A 16,780-nucleotide genomic window follows, 5' to 3' on the forward strand; every position below is an offset into this window, starting at 1 on the left:
CTGGTAGTGTGCACTGGCCTCGATTAGTTCTCGCTTAGAGAGAGAGAGTTGTGACCGGATTATTCCTTTTTTTCTTTTTTTTTTTTTTTTAGGGGTAGTGTAGAGGGTGAGAACGGAAGGGGTGCGCTAACGACGTCACCGTGTCGAGTGAGTCACGGCTTCTAAATTGATCCCCCACCATGGTTACTCTTCCTCCTGTTCCTCTTGCTTTACTCCATCTATTCCAGCTTTTTCTTTCTTTTTCTCTCATCGTCCAGTCGCTCGTTCTATCCTTCTCCTACCATCCATCTCGTTTTGCTTCATCTCCATCAACGAAGCGAAGCACGTTGATTTAATTCCCAATGCAACGTGCCCCTCTGATTTACGCGACGAGAAAATATGCCAGGCCAAGAGGGAATGATCGTGCCTGAGGTCGTTCTCCACGTAACGTGCCTTCAACTTATGACGACACTCGTTCAATAATTTCGCAAGGTTACGGAAACTGTCGATACCATTCCGACCATGTTTCGCAAGAGTAATCGATCTCGTGATTCCGGCATGCGGTCAGCTCGGTCATAAGACAACGTTCTGTCCACAATATTTCCGGGTTCTTCAGCGCTTTCATAGTAAGTTATTTAACATATTCTTGCGCGACGGCTTTAACCGAGACGAGATAAGATTAAATCATCGATGATATTGCGTGACGGCATATACCGTGATCGTTTTCTCGTTATCAGGTGATGCAATAATTGAGAATAGGCTACAGGTTGGATGAGATTCTTGGACATTTTACGTACTAATCCCTATATACTTACTTGTTAGTGTTGCTGACATGAGATATCTTAGGCTTTTGTTTTCGATTCGATGGAGGATGATTGTTAAGTTATAAACTACATTTGCAATGCAAATGTCTCGCTAGTGCATACGAAATAAGGTTTATTTGATCGAAATCTTTAGTTGCAAGACTCACGAAAAGCTAAGGTGGTGCTTAACGTGTTGAGAATGATTTAAGGGGTTAGCTATCGTTGAATTTATAACTGGATCACAAGTTGAATCGAATCGAGATGTAGCCTAAAGTATATGACTTGATAGGTGGACATTGCACGAAACCTACTAATTTAAAGCAACTATCGAATATATTTCAACGACCGTTCTTTTAATCCCTTATGACTTCTTTAATACTGGGTATTATTGTACAGGTATATATGTATAAGCGAGTTTTAATCGTTCATTGCTGAAAGGTCGTGTGGAATAATGAAATGTTAAGTTGTTACTAATTTCCAAGAAGTTTGAGTTTAATACAAATGACGTGTGAATACACGTGGCAATTTTCATAAGGAGCTTTTATCATAAAGAGAATGATATAATTGATCGAATAAAAAAGACCTATATTTCCATCTACAAGGTCGACGTTATATTTTTACCAACTCTATATTTTATCTTATCAGTACTTGAAACTTTCCATCAATTTTCATCCCCAATGCTCATCTCGCGGCTTATTCAGAAGACGAGATGTTTTACAAAATTCGCATTAAATTGAGAACATTTCATAAGCTCTCGAGGAAGTAAAATTTCCCATTAGCCCGGTTTTTTTTTGGAATCTAGTGAAAGAAGAACGAGTGGAGCGTGCGTGTACAAGACATTTCCTCTTTCTCGTTTGTCTGGAACACAATTCACGGATCCCGACTTTTCTCCACGCTTCTTCTTCTTCCACGGTTAAGTTACCGTTTCAATGTAACTCTTGTGTTTTCTTTTGACCCATCCGCGCGTCGGCTGTTTCCTCATTAAGAAATGGGAAGTTCTTACGAGAGGCCGGAATGAAACGAACGAGCGTCATAGCGGCGAACGAACCAAGCACACGACCACTTGTAACAATATGGCGAAATGAATATCACGGAAATATCGGGGAACGGTTGGACGACCAGAGGAATCCATTATCGAGCCTTGATATCTTCCCCTTCTTCCATTTGTCCGACCAGGTTCTTTATTTCTTTTCCCGATGATGCTTTATTAGCGTCTCGTTTCCACCGAGATGAATAGCTTTTCCTGTGGTTGGTTGCGCGACGCTGCGCCGAGGGGATGAAAATCGTCGGCAGCTCGCGAATTCAATGGCCGCGAGTTACCTCTCCCCGGTAATTCCTTCTGTTCGCGGATTAAGCGATCGTCGATCGTCGAAATTGCATTTTTGCGATAGGAAGATTCCGCGGTCCCAAGTTCGTAAACGACCACTCTGACATTTTCTATCGACGTCCCTGCAAAAGGTCACCGAATGTGGAGCAACTTTTGAGCGGACCGATCGAGCGTCCTCGTGGGAGCTGCGAGAGCTTGCCTCTATTATACACGGTGACATGAAAATAAATAAACAATATTTACTATGGTATTATATTTTTCTTAAGAACGGAGATATTGTTTCATACCAAACACTGAGCGCTGTAGCATCGTCTCAAGCAGATACTGTCGGTGGAAAAGATCTAGTGAGATCATAAAACTGGCCAAGCGTTCAAGTTTACGTGTTTGAAGAGACGAAATAGTAGTTTGAAATATGTATAGAAAGATAAGGAGCTCAAGATCTCACTGAAAACTAAACAGATTCAATTTAAAATTATTTTTTTCATCGCGGTATATTTTTAAAAATTGCGTGTACTACTATAGCTTGGAAAACGGGTTTTTAAAAAATCTTATATAGTATGATCTTGATATTTTTTCTACAATATACAGATTTAACGTTATAAAGTTATAATACCAATTGGTATCGCCGATTAATCATTTAATTGACGAGTAAGTATTCAACTACTTTCATGAGCCATTATATATCAAAGCTTATTTATTTCGATGTCACCCTGTATACGCGTGTCGTATACACATATTTTTGCACGGCGTGGAGCTTGACAGGCGCGAAATCGACGGTCTGGAACGAAAAACTCGCTTCATTGAATTAGCAGCGACGGAAGCGTCGTGCTCGTTGGCGCTGTGAAATTAATTAGGCAGTCATCGGCGCGGAACGTTTTTCGATTGATCTTTTGCTACGAGGATCGAACCGTTTTTGAGGATAAAATGGTTTTTGGAACGAGTAGATTGGATCGAGGCCAGGTCATTTTCCGACTTCTTCGTCGGGATTACGTTGGAATTGAATTTCATGTTTTACGTAGCGTTTCAAGGTCTCTTCCCAATGCCATACGATAATATAGCTTAGGCTACGTTATTTTATTGATAATATGTGGCCGTTCAGAGAGTTATATAAGTCAAGAAATATCCTTTGACCGCTATTGTTTTTTCAAGTTGAAGCCGTGGCGCATTGATGTCTGATCGGTGACGGTATCGTTCTACCGTATCTTTCTTATAAATATATGTTATATTGGTGCATATAAAGTGTCATTTCTTTAAAATATTATGTATTTAATGTACACTTTTCTTTATCACAGATTTATAAAAAATTTTTAAAACGAAATACCCATAGTGGCTTCGTTACAGTTTCTTCTAAAATAATTTACGGATTGAAAAATTGTTAGCAATTTTTATAATGCGTTTTCTACACTTAAAGTTGTATAACAAAGTCATAGGACTATTCTAATTATTCTTGACGGCTGGTGAATAAGATTTTGATTTTTCTATTATAAATCTTTCTAATATGGAGTATATGTGTTTTATAGCGAATTTCTTCTTTTTCTTTTTAGTGTGATGCTCGATGTAGATTTAATGATTTTTTAAATGCAAATGTCATTATATGAATTTATCATACATTTTGTGCTTCAGACATTTTATTATTAACCATGCCTAGTAGCCAATTATGTTTCTACATAAACTATATTTTTAAAAATTACTTGTGTGATGTGAAATATTTAATATGAAAAATATTTTTAAATTCGATGTACCCTTGACTTGTTCGCCTTTTACTCGGTTTTTTAGTTATTTATCGTTGTCGACCAATTATCGTTATCACAACAAATTCGTTTGAAACTGATATTTTACAACTTTCTTTGTACATACATGGTGTATCGTTATGACTGTTTCTCCTTAGTTGAAAAATTGTCCGAAACCGCTGTTCATTTTTTTATTTTATGAATTTTGGGAATTATGATATTCATATTTTAATCTTCTTATCAAATCATCCAAAAGTTTCGAACTGGTGCGTCCAAAGTTATAACTATTCTTGTTAGAATTATAAAATATGAAGTATTTCTACAGTGAGATACTGTATTTGTTATTTAATTTTGTTTTAACTATTTCTGAAAGTTTTCTAGTAATCTTTTGACATGCAAATGCCAGATTTATCTGTTAGCAAGTGTCAATTTATTTAAAACGTCTGTTATATTAATAAAATTATATTTCTCCGTCATTTAAACTCTGCTTTTATTTATTTTCATAGTTAGGTCATGCACTTCCTCGGTATAATGTTAAAGGGTTATATATAAGTTTACTATTGCAGAGTTAATTTATTCCACGCTATTTTTCAATTTCCTATTTATAAATTATTTATTTATAAATTAAAGATCTTCACATTCTAACACACAGTTAATCTAAACTACTTTCGGTTCAAAATTCTTAATAACGATTGTCATAGCATTGATTTAGAAGAGTGTCGAATATTACACGAGTATTTGTCGTAGCAGATTGGATATTGTTGAAGAAGCAATTATCTAAGAAAGATTGTAAGAGGGACAAGTATTTCGTCCGAACTCACAATTGTTTCATTTCGAAACATCGAGGCTCTAGAACTTGAAATTCAGCGGAGTTCGTGATCTCGATAAACTATTATGTGCATATTTTTAACAATTCACTTAGCCTCTCGTGCAAGAAAAGAACGTAATATCACGATTACACTACAAAACAAAGTTACAAATCTACTCGTTCGTTCAACGTGAAAAAGTACTCTACAGAAAGTAATAAAATAATCGCGAATTCATTATGTATATCTTAACAATTACCTACACACGAATTCACACCAGTACGAACCACAAATTCCTGGCTACTTTGCATAATTCTATTTTATATCTCACGATTGCTCTACTTAGATAACGTTTTTCGTACGCGATGGAGAATCATACAAATCTAACAAAAACATCGGTTAGAAGCATATCGTTTCAAAGCCTAGAATTTACTACATGAATTTTCATAGTATAAATAAATCTGCCAGAGAACAACTTACTACGTAATCCTGAAACAAATCTTCCATTAGCGACTTTGACAATCCTTCAATCTCTGAACCCGCCAAAAGTCGATTCAAACATGGTCGAGTAAAACGAAACAGCCACCGATCGACTGTCCGACATGGTACTATCCCATTCTACTGCGTTCGCAGTGACTCGCGTAGAAATTGTCGCTCGCTCAATCTTTCCAGACGATTGTTAGTCACAGTGAATAATATAATAACAGGAAATATAATCAAAATGAAAAAATGAAATTTGCAAAATGGTAGATAAAATATTATTTTCAAAGATAGATAATAATTATAAGATGTATAATTTCATGAAAAATATGCAATTACTAAAATTTCTACTTTGATGTATTCTTATGAAATGAAGTTTTGGTACAAAATAATTTTATGAAGTTTCATGTACGAAACTCGACCTCGCTTTCTCTTAATACTAATTTTCAAATGTGCTGCAAATAGTATCGATGTACTGTTGCTCTGATGCTGTTCTATTCAATGAATATATGTGTATCTTCGTGCTGGTAGATGGACAACAACCTTTGAAGCAGACAACATCATTGCGTGCAAACCTTAATATCGTTGATCTGATACTACCGTTAAGTTGTAGACACAACAACTTTAACTGGTGATCGCGTGTCGTTCTCCTCGATTCGTTACGCCGGATTCCCATTCACGACGCGGTATAAATCCGCGCGTGTCGACTCGACGGATCGCCTTTTATCCAAATTGAAACCTTAGCGAGCAGACCGAACGACTACGGTCATTTTCCACTTCGATCGACACAGTGGTCAGTGAACTGGCTCGTACACACACGATGATACAGACGAAAGAAGCATCTATGCGATGTGTAAGAGAGTTGGGTTCGGTTTCGATCGAAGGGCGAGGTTGTCGCCGACGAATCTCGATGAACAATCCAAGGCGGGTGGCAACCGACCAGGAAATAACCAATGCCAGGTCAGACATCCAATGTTGGTGCGTGATCGATTCTTGGCTTGTAGCATCCCGTTGATTAGGCGACGAGTGCCACGGATGCTTGCTTAGACTGGATCGATTCCTCGTGAAACGATCCTGCGACACGTGCGCGATTCACGTCGGTCGAAATCGGGTTCTTGGCCACGTGCTATTGCTGGCTTTCGAGATAACAGAGTTGATGGAATGGACTGGTCCATATTAGTGAAACTATTTTGGATTATTAATGTATTTGTTGTGTTGACTCTGAGTATTGGAACATTTACGTACTTCTTATACATTTATTGGGAAACTAAAAAACGTAATCAATATTCCATTTGACTATGTTAGTCAACTATGTTAACTATGTAAGTGACCGCCTCCAAGTTAAGAACACTATCAGGTACGATGCGTACCGAGACACGTGAGTGGCGTGTACTGGAATGTTACCTAGTGGCCATAGGAAACAATAAATGCTGAATGAAGCACTCTGAGTCGGACAAGCATAACGGCAGTATAAAGCAGGAAACGAAAATTCTAAAGCCATGGCGGCTATTGTCGGGAAATGTTAATGAAAAGTTACTGCTGCTAGGTTAGTCGGAACTTCACGAATGGATAAGTATAAACGAAAAAAGAAATAAATGTTTAAGTATATAAACGAGTAAACACATAAAACGATAAAGTTGTAGACATATAAAAAAGATGTGTAAACGAAGTAACAACGAAATTCTGTCTTTTTTTTTCTTTACCTACTGTCTTTTGACGATCGGCTACTGTTTGTGCCTTGAAAATGTCGCAACCCCGTGCACTGTTTGCACAACTGCGAACACCTGTCCTCGTGGCGTTATACGTTTATTGCACCGTTGTTTCTCCGCTCCACTTTCGGAAGTTACGACAGTTCGTGACGCGGTTGCAGCGCAATACGATCGTTTCTCGAGAAAATCGAGAAGTTCCGTGTGGTTACGCTGTTACTCTTTTCTTACCCTCCGAAGTAAGCTCCTAGTGCCATACGGTGTCGGAGTTTACCTTCTAAAGGATTATGGACATTAGCAAACTGTTCCACGACGAAACATCTTCACCCAAACATTGTAACGCGCGAAGCTGTTGATTTATAACATCGACGAGGTCACGTTATGTTTTCGGAGTACTTTTACGCGATCTCGGAATTCCGTGTAATGCGTTACAATGTCCTGAAATGATTCGTCGGTAAAATTTGCATCGGTGGCGCTCACAGATTGTATACACACGACTGTTTCTCATGTTGACCGTAAATATTGTAATTTCTGAACGAATGTTACATCCTCATTCCGCTCGATCATCGATGAAATGGAGTCGAAGAAGAATGTCCATATTTCGATCGCACTATCGAATGTGGATAGACGCATTACGAGTAACTTTATCGCCATCAGAGCTGATACGATAAACGCGGTTGATAACTTGATGACTTGCTGATTCTTTGTTCCTTACGATTTTGCTAGCTCGCGCAACTGCGCTGTAACAATTCTTCCGAATTTCGTAACGACGCGCTTCTTTTCTTTTCTCGAGTTCTTCGATGTCCAATCGGACGTCGTTGAAACGTTTCCACACCACGTTCGGGATCATCGAGGTGGGTTTGGACGAGGACTACGTAGCGTTGACCCGAAATTTCACAATCATCGAGGAATTCTGATAACGCGATAATTCGACTGATAATGTGCACGCGTTTGCGTCTTAGAGCAGTGATACTAAGTCCCTGTGTTATAGACTGTGATTGATTTGCTGGATTGTTCGGTATCGTGATATAGAACAAAGAAGATGATGGAATTGGCGATACAATTAATCGAACCTACCTTATCGTTGCCAGATTGTCCGTACTGCCATGCTTTGCTATGATGTCCGAACCAATGGTGGAATCTTGCAGAAGAATGTTGCGTTCTTGTTGAAGATCGGATGTCCTTCAAGGTGTGTTCTTCAAGTTGCTGCGTTGACCGCCGCAACTTGGTGATCCTTCGTATCGTTATGCTATGTGAATGTTCCGCTTCTCATTGGAATGGGTGAATGCTATAGTCCGTGTAGAATCACTCACAGTTTGAATGTTTGTCGCACTAAGTGTTTCACAGAAAACGTCTATGAGGATGCTCGGTTCATTAACATCCGGCTCGAAGGACGAGTAACAAAGTTTGTTAAGGCGATCGTGACGAGACAACCCACGACGAGTGACTTGATCAACGAAGATCGTAATTCTTCGTTACGATTTATCATATCGGCGTCACGTTTCACGCTAAAGTTTCCTAAGCTCGTTGCGGCGATAGAGATGCTGATTCGAGTGAAAGACGATGTTAACTAAGCTATTAACTTTAATGGCTGAACTCGAAACTGTTTATACGTTGAAATGTTTGAGTAAACCGCTGGAAAGTTGGAAATAAGCGTGCTGAAGTAAACTATTCGGAGGTTGCAGGGTAAATGATCGTATTCGTGCAGAGAATGATCGTTCAAAATTTGGATGAGACATCTTGGTGGAGATAAGACACGCAGATAGGGTGTCTAATAGTCTGGAATAAGAAATGTATAGATATATAAAAGAGTGAAGATTTAAAACAATAAAGTAACGATAGAAGCAACAATGAAATTCTGGCTCTGTGTAGTGATGCGATCTTCGATGAAATCGCGATTAAAGCGAAACACATACTATTTTGTTTGTTTAGAAGTTCCTCTTTGCGTGCTATTTTATTTGCGTTAATAAATTACGTGATATTCATATTTGCAAGAATTAAAGCTTAAATTATTTGTCTTTATTAATTTTTGATTCAGCGATTAAAGAATTAGCATCTACATCTGCCAATATATCGCAATTTGAATTTGGAATTCTATAGAGCTTTCATTCGATGGTCGTTGTAAATTGGAATGAAAAATCCTACTTAAGCTTTCAAAATGGTGGTAGAAACGATTGGTTGTTATTATGCGTATATTCGATATCGAGTTTCATGGTTGGGATTAGAGTATCTCCTGTTATCAATTTAATATCTGGATCTAAATTTGTTCTTCCATAGGGGAGCACAGAATATGAAAAGAGATTAGAGCGACCAGGGCTTGTAAAGGAAGTGGAACAATTCAGATAACTGTTATGAAAATTTTATTACTATTGAGATCATTATTGAATATGTATTATTATAAATTAATTATTAAGTTGCTTCGGTAAAATATTTATTAAGCTTATTTTCACATGTCAATCTGATACTACCGTCATTTATGACTTTTGAAACTAGTTGCTAATAATAATCGTAATATTTGTAATTACTATCAGCAGCTTTAATATCGTTAATGTCGCTCAGAAATTTCTGCCGATATTTTATGGTAAAGCGCATACAAGAGATTAGGTCAACTAGAGTTCGCCAATGATTGATGTTTCGCGCGGTGCTTATTTAACCCTCGAAGCCCGAAAATATTTGTCAAGTACGCAACGGAAACAGGGTCATTTGTGACGCTTAATGACATTCCTATTTTTGTAAGAGAACTCTTATCGCAAATTCTAATATTTCTCATTTGATATTTTCTATACACTGCTACTTACATGTATCCGAACATCTTATCCTGTGATTTTATAATTAATACACGTGAATTGTTAAAAATACGTAAAGGTTCGAATGTTTCTGAGTGGTAGTATATTTTCCTATATTTAATGAATACGCTGTCAATATTTTACGACTTTAATAATACAACAGGTAATTCATAATTCATATAACAAATTCACATGAAAGAGACTTGATTCAAGATTTTATTGATTTTCGTTAAATAAAAAATTAATAGGTACGTGGGAGAGTTTGGGACGAAAACAGAGAGGAACCTCTCGTGTTCCTCGAAGTCATATACATATAAGGGTGGATATTAAATCTTACAAGAGTTCCTTCCAGGAAGGTCGTGATTATTCCCTTTCAAAGTTAAATTATATTAAATTCAGCATCTTATTTCTCTTAACTACCAAGTCCTTACTCTTTTATTCTTTTATTTTCCTCGATCAATATCTATCTACTCATTCAACCTTCTGTACTCCTAATTGAAAAAATTATTTAAGGTAAATCTCGCATTATAGGGAGTTACGTCTTAGTGAGTATAAGTTTCAAATATTATAAAAGGGTTTCTTTATATATATATATTAAATATACTCCACTATTCTACAACTCATAATAATTAAGCTCGCTGAAACACTCGCTAAAGCTCTTGTAAGACTCTCTCGCAAAACCCTGACCTCGCTGCTTCTTTCACACCGTCTCTTCGAACTCTGACGCCTTCACGAACGATTTTATGTCTCAACTTAGACTAACTCTTTATAAACGAGGCACAGCCATTTCTAGAAAGCTCGTAACTTCGTTAGTCGAAAATAACGTTCTGGATGATCAAATACCATCTGTCAAGATCGTATTGCAATTTTTAATACTTCTTTCATAATTGACTCCTCTTTCATAATTTTACAATTTTACAATTTCACATTACAATTAACAAAATTTCATTTTAATATCGCCCTTGTTCGCGTTATGCAAAATATCGAAATATCTTGAGACTCGTAACATTTCTCTTATACCTAATATTAGATTAATTAGTTTTTAAAAATAAAATTCTCAGAATCTCCTTTCACAGCTACGATATTGAAAAAATCTAATCCCATATGGTAGATTGTTTAAAAAAGGAGAAGCTTCACACTCCAAATGAAATATTGCGTTGACGACAACGTAGTCCTCTAATGGGTTAAACAGCGATTCCCTGGTTAAAGACCGCGCTTCATCCAACCCGTCATTCGTTGCTATAATTAATTACGAGATAATCTGACCGTCGATAAAAGGAACGCGACGTTGAAGCTCGCAATCCCGCGTTATCGTCCCGTAGATCGCTTGGGCGGAAAAGAGGAGGCCCTGTCAGCCTACATCTATGTATGGCCGTCTACATGTTGTGTGTCGTTATCACTATCAATAGCCCCGATACACTTCCGCCGTGGTGTGCGAGAGGGGAAACACGTAGGTGGTGAGTGCACGCGCGTCGCAATAAACCACGCCTTATCGCCTTACGCTTGAAACTTCTCGAGCCACGTTCACGTGGTTTGTTGAACCACGCAGGTTCATTGGCTCTGTGGTTAGAAAATACGCGAGCACGTAACGCACACAGTTTTTTACACAGCGTTCGGTCAAATGACGTATAACGTATAAGGTGACACGTGATGATTTTTTATGAAAAAATAAGAATAAGATCGTTTCTCGAATATTTGTTCGTAGGACGGTTCGTTTTCGAGAAAGTCGAGTTGGAAAATTTATCAAGTACAAACATACTTTTAATTTTTCACTTGAGGGGCATAATTCAGTTTGAACGACAACCGAGTCAAGTACCAGAAAAAGCGAAGAATTTTAACATAAAAGCAATCGATATTGCAGACGGTGGAATAGCGAGAGAATTAGAAGACGGTACATTGAGAGAGATTGTTGGATGAGAGTGCGAGGAATGGGGTGAAAAAATGCGACATTCTCGGATCGAGTGGCGCGTTGGGCTGATGCAATTCTGAGTGTGACATCCGGAAAACGCTGATCGAGCACAGAATGGACTGCAGAGTAGTGGAAGTGGGTCGTTCTTGTCAACGCGATCGTTAGAATTCGATTAATCGCGCATATCAACTTTGATTTGGATTCTTTTAATTCGTTTTGAATTAAGTTGAAGAGATTTGCAGAATGGTTTTTGTCTTAGTTTATTCAAAGTTGTGGGATATTTTATTGGTGAGTTATTTTCTATCTAACTACTCCTTTAATACGTATTATTTTATTATTTATTGTTTTAGTAGAAAATGGTTAAAAGCCATCGTTTATGATAATCATTCATTGGGATATAAGTATTTGTATGTTTAGTTTTCCGTTTATTATGATTTTGAAAGATACAATGAACCATATTGTGACTAAGTATAAATCTTTCTGTCCTTTAACCATAGTAAAAGAGATCAGAGTTGAAGTATATTTGAACTTCTCTTGGTCCTCTATTAATTTAATTCTTTATTCTCCTATTATATCGGTAATATCCTTTAGTACTTCTTTTCTCACAATGTCACTATATTTTTGTTTTATCGAATATTTACCTTTAACTCTTCCGGTTGTATTTCCTGAGAGCATTGGTCTCCCCAATATTACAATGCCGGTTAATACCCGGGCATTAACAGAAAAGAATGAACGAAAATTTATTTCAGCTATGCATAAAAATATATAAATACGCGGGCATCAACAGAAAAGAATTAACGAAAATTTATTTCAGCTACGCATAAAAATATATAAATACGCGAATGCGTATAAATACATAGAAATATACGTTTCTTCATTTTTGCGCAAATAATATTCTTATTTCAATAATAAAACGTTCGTACAATGCTACATGAAATAAATTTATCAAATAAAACGAGGCAAACTTTCCTCAAATTATCAAGAATCGATATTTCCTTCTTGAAACTCGCGATCTCTCCTTCGCGATATTATTCACAAATCAAATATAAACGTCAAAAAGTCTAACTCGATTCCATCGATAATTTACAATCATCATCTCCACCAAAATGTCAAACCTTCTTGCCCTATATTCCCGGAATATATCGAATTTTCCATAATTCCCCGAAAGTCCAATATTGCTTGAATAAATCGAGCAACTTGAATTTCCCGTTCAACGTACAATTTTAGTTCCCTTTTACCAGAGTTTATTGGTTTCGAGTAACGTAGTCGACAAATCAGAGAGTTTGCGTGATTCAACGTTTCGAGACGTAGGCACCGGCTAGAGATAAGAAATACTTTCCTTTTGCTGGTCTTTGGGGAGATGCGCTGGCTGCAGACGCCCCTTCGTCAGATAGAAGTGTCTAGACGTCTGACCAAATACGCGCGCTTCTCCTGCCAAGAGCTGAAGCTGAACCGAGAGCCAGGCGAACAGCGATGAGACGCTTTAAAAGATAATTCGCGCTAGTTTGATGAACCGTGTGGGCGAAAACAGGCTTTTTCTCTCTTTGCAGCGACTCTGAAAAAACTTGGCTTCGATTCCGATGTTTTACGTAATTTAAAATACATGTACCAATGCTCGAATATACATGGATACTTATTTATTTCTAAGGAATATAATTTAAGTACGAAATCAGAAATTAAGATTGTAATTTTTATTGCTGATAGAACGTCGGAGAACGTCATGATAAGCGGAATTAATTTTGTTAAATTAACATAGAATACAGTTAATATCCAGTTGTGTAATGTTATAACACAGTTTTGTTATTTGGAAAATTCTTTAGCCTTAGATTTCGTAATATACCTTTAAATTATTTTTATTATAATTAAAAAAGCTGTAGAAATAAGAGGAGTTTGTTTGTTTTTCTATTATTAATAAATTATTGGAGGAGAACGTTATGAATAAAGAATTGATTTCAAAAAATTATCTGTACGTGTCCAATGCTATAAAAGAATTTCATTTTTTAGAATGTCGTTTATTCTCGAATTATTCAGTGCTTTCTTTTTATTTTTGGAAAAGCTTGCTTCAATCGTACCTATGCTTCAATCAAATTACGATTATAATTGGCGTTTAATTTCTGCCTGGTCTGTGAAGATTCTATAAAAGTAATTGTGCAATTGTATAAGAGATTTCCTATCTCTGGAGGTATAATTTAAATTTCATTTAAATCGCATTTTCCTCGATTATTCGACATCCAAATCGCAATCACGAATTTTCAAAGCGGGCCGTGCTTCCGTTCTTTCCGCGACGTTAAGCTTCCGCACACAATTTCTTGAATGTAGATTGAATCGTTCAACGTAGAGTCTTCACGTCGTTGATAGAAAGATACACATTAATGCTCTCGTAATGTCAACACGCTTCATAAAACCAGGATACATTTGATGAAGTTTTGCCAAAGCCAAAGGTACATCAAAGATTAGCTATATTTGAATATTTTAAATTTTAAACCAATATCGTTCAACATTTTAATGAGATCACAAATGAAAAACATTTCTTTCCTTTTACAGAAGAAAGTTTTTTAAAATTCAATATATTAAAAACAAATTTCATATCGAAGCTATGTTTCCATTTAATTTCGAGATTAAATATATTTCGCCTGATCTTCTTAAAACATATTAATAATATTAGTATTCATATTACTGTTAAAATAGTTATGTTTAGGCACAAAAGTCAATAATAATTGACTTACTATATTTTTGCCGTGCAGTCGTTTAATATTATTTAATATATCACGACAAGGAATATTTTTTAAGGTTCTGACTAAACTGTAAATCTGGAAAAATCCATATGTTTTTCAAAAATTGAATAAAACAACATAGGATCGATCAAAAACGTAATGAATTTTAAAATTACCCGTAAAAGATTGAAGATGTAGCTTTCCTTGTAGTTTTCAAATGATTTCCAACCGAATCGATGAATCACAGAGCAATAGAAGAAAATAAGAAGTGGTTACGAGCGTTGGCAACTTGAAAAGATTCTCGCGAGCGAACAATTGCAACGTCGACGCTTTAACACGAACAATTTCACGAAACATTGTTCTCTGCAACCAGCGGAGACACACAGCGAATACCAGTAATTTTCAGTGCAACGTCACCTTAATAAGTAGGCAAGGAAATAAAAGAGGGAAAAAGAAAGATAAAAAGAACACGATGAGACTTATCAAAAGGAAGGGTTTGTGTCGCGGCACGAAACCTTCGCATCGTTTCCACCTTAGAATTAATTATTCGAACGAAGTTACCTCCGGCCACGAACGCGGGTCAGCGTCGCTATTAAAACGCGAACACGTGTCGGTGTTCCTAACGAAGTCAATTTAGACGTTCGCCCTGCCATTATACCTTTAGCGAGAAGTAAATTTCTCGACAATTTTCTGAAATGAAAAGCGACTGGTAATTCGCTTATTCAAAAAGAAACTGCCGGTTATTCGGATGAAAAGCAAAAATTAGAAACGAAAGCGACGCAAAGTAAGAAGAAAAATGGGGAGAGAAAAGAAAGAGAAAATGAAATTTCAGAAATGGAGGGTGAGATCCCAGTTGAATGATCCTCGACCACCACCAAACTTTCGTGTTACTTACTTTCATCGTTTCAAAAGAAAGTTTCCGCATGTTACCATCCCAAAGACGCGCATTTAGTCAAAAAATGCAAAAACCCAGTCGCTCGTCCGATTAAATGGAAGATCATTCTTCTTCCGGCAAAGGTCAGAGGTTGAAAGTTCGGGCAAACGACCCGCAGAGGGATCAAAGACGTTCCCTATCGAGCGTCATTATATTAGGTTGCTGGGAAAATTCATAGTAAAAGATTTAACCAAAATTACATGTTTTTTTTCTATATATAACTTCACGAGAATATTTTTGAACATTTTTTCCTTATTTTCGTTAACAAATTCTTTCCAATAGCTTTTATAGGATTCTAGAATATTTAGTTTCTTGTTTATGTCTTTTTGTACTAGATGTATTTAGTGAACGAAACAAATTATCCAATTTTCCACGAAGATTCAAAACTCCTTGGATATACGAGCTTCGACATTATCTCACCGAAGGAAAGAAATCTGTTTTCTCAACGAATTTTGAATAGTCCTTCTTAATTTTTTCCATGTTCAACCGAGAGAGTATTTATCGGAATATTTGATTATTTGATACGATACGAACTTATCAAACGATCTAATGGCACGTCAATTTTCTCGAAAATGGCTCCGTCTTTTTTCGCGTGTCGCGATACGTATCATTTTTCGTGATTTTTTTGGACTGCTTACACGCAATATCATAGTAAGCCTTAAAACAGGGTTCCGTTTTTTCTTGCGTATCACGAGACTATATTTTGCGACTCTCTTTTTTCCTTTTTTCGATTGGTAACACGCAATTGATATTGTTTCTACGAACAGCTGTACCCTTGCGTTTCTGCGTTGTCGAAAGTGGTTAATTTTACACCATCTCGACGTGTCGTGTTACACGTCCCACCGATATCGGAAGGTTTTATTTTTGCTTCGAGCCACGCGTGAGATGGTAGCTTTTTCCGATATTGTACGAGTTCGTTTTTTAAATAAGATCCTTCGCCCTGATCGTTAAAGGGACTGTTTTTGGATCGGCTTCGTGGGATCGGGGCGATCTATCGAGGGATAAAATAATGTGGGTGGACTGCGAAGAAATTTATCGAGTTTCTGTTTAATTTCTCTTGGGGAAAGGAGAAGGAAAATGATGCGTTAATTAATTAATATACGTATTGGCTAGGATTTTATAGAATTGATTGTTTTGATGGAAACAATCATTTGGAAAATTATTTCTTACTGGGCATTCATTTTCTACAGAATTTTATATACATTATAGGTTCGAAAGAGCAATAATACAACTGGAACAATTAATATTTTAGAAACTGATAAATGAAAAGTATGTAAGTACAGCGAGAAAGTACTTGACGATGTTCAAAGTAAAACAATTGTTAGAATGTTTAAAATTTTAATTACTTGTAAAATGTGCTGGTCACACAGAGATGTTAATAAATACTTTTAACGTAGTATAATTAAAACATTATTAAATTGCTATAATTGTAGATAAGATATATTTCTACAATTACGTAATTGTTACATTGAAATATTTCTCAGATTAATAATGTATTTAATTCCGTAGCGGTGTGATATAAATAACAGTCAAAGTAAAAAAATAAACTACTTAAAATTTTAATAAAGCAATAAACAATTTACGATAAATAAAAGTATTCAATGAA

At 36.4% G+C, this 16,780-nt stretch overlaps 3 protein-coding genes across 6 annotated transcripts in view; all 3 read left to right on the forward strand.

The window, feature by feature from the left end:
* LOC138178765 (alcohol dehydrogenase 2) overlaps positions 1–16,780 on the forward strand; it is a 319,787-nt gene that overhangs the window by 241,241 nt on the left and 61,766 nt on the right. The gene's annotated exons all lie outside the window — the stretch shown is intronic.
* LOC138178761 (15-hydroxyprostaglandin dehydrogenase [NAD(+)]-like) overlaps positions 1–16,780 on the forward strand; it is a 154,549-nt gene that overhangs the window by 71,184 nt on the left and 66,585 nt on the right. The window lies entirely within an intron of this gene.
* The window catches only part of LOC138178752 (protein FAM135A), a 45,742-nt gene that overhangs the window by 1,588 nt on the left and 27,374 nt on the right, over positions 1–16,780 (forward strand). The window lies entirely within an intron of this gene.

The sequence above is a fragment of the Bombus flavifrons genome, chromosome 4 (assembly GCF_040668555.2).
Source record: "Bombus flavifrons isolate JBK064 chromosome 4, iyBomFlav1_principal, whole genome shotgun sequence".
Classification (NCBI taxonomy): Eukaryota; Metazoa; Arthropoda; class Insecta; order Hymenoptera; family Apidae; genus Bombus; species Bombus flavifrons.